The sequence below is a fragment of the Capsicum annuum genome, chromosome 11 (genome assembly GCF_002878395.1).
Source record: "Capsicum annuum cultivar UCD-10X-F1 chromosome 11, UCD10Xv1.1, whole genome shotgun sequence".
NCBI lineage: Eukaryota > Viridiplantae > Streptophyta > Magnoliopsida > Solanales > Solanaceae > Capsicum > Capsicum annuum.
The window spans coordinates 146,300,142-146,301,173 of NC_061121.1; positions in this window are offsets into that span (position 1 = coordinate 146,300,142).

The window sequence follows — 1,032 nt, forward strand, 5'->3', positions numbered from 1 at the left end:
TATAATGTCTTCTCCTACGAACAAAACTTCCTCATCTGGAAAGTAAGTTTGAAGTGGCTCATATTCCTCATCAATTGGGTTCTCTACCAAATGATTTGCTAAGGCTTGCCCCTTGATTGCTTTTTGGGTTACATACACAATGTCAAACTCACTTAGCAACATTTTTCACTTGGCTAGATTTCCTACAGCATGGCCTTTTGGAAAATATACTTTAATAGATCCATTCTCGAGATGAGGTATGTTGTGTAGGACGATAGATAATGCCTCAACTTTTATACCATCCAAGTTAAAGCATAACATGTCCTTTCTACAAGAGTGTAAAGGGCTTCATATAGCATGAACTTTTTACCCAAGTAGTAAATGGCTTTCTCTCTCCTACTGTTCGAGGACACATCTGAAAGCATTTTATGAGACTGACAGGCAAATAAATAATGGAATTTCTTCTCTTGGTGGAACCAAAACCAGCGGTGCAGATAAGTATTCCTTGATGCGGTTAAAAGCTCTCTGACATTCTTCTGTCCACTCTTTTAATGCATTTTTCTTCAATATCTTGAGAATTGGCTCGCATATGACTGTTGACTGTATGATGAACCTGCTAATGTAATTCAAATGACCCATGAAACTCATAACTTTCTTCTTATTCTTTGACGGTGGCAAATCTTAAATTGTCTTGATTTTGGATGGGTCTAACTCGATACCTCTTCTACTGACTATGAACCCCAGCAACTTCCCTGATGGCACACCAAAATCACACTTAGCAGGGTTTAAATTCAAACTGTACCTTCTTAATCTGTTGAAAAATTTCTCCAGATGAGTCAGATGATCCGAACTCTCACAGGATTTGATAATTACGTCATCCACGTACACCTCAATCTCTTTATGGATCATATCATGGAAAATCATCATTATATCCCTCATATATATTGCACCCACATTTTTTAGACCAAACGGCATTACCCTATAATGATTAACACCGCAGGGTGTAATAAAAGCCATTTTTTCTGCATCTTCCTCATCCATTGAAACAATTAA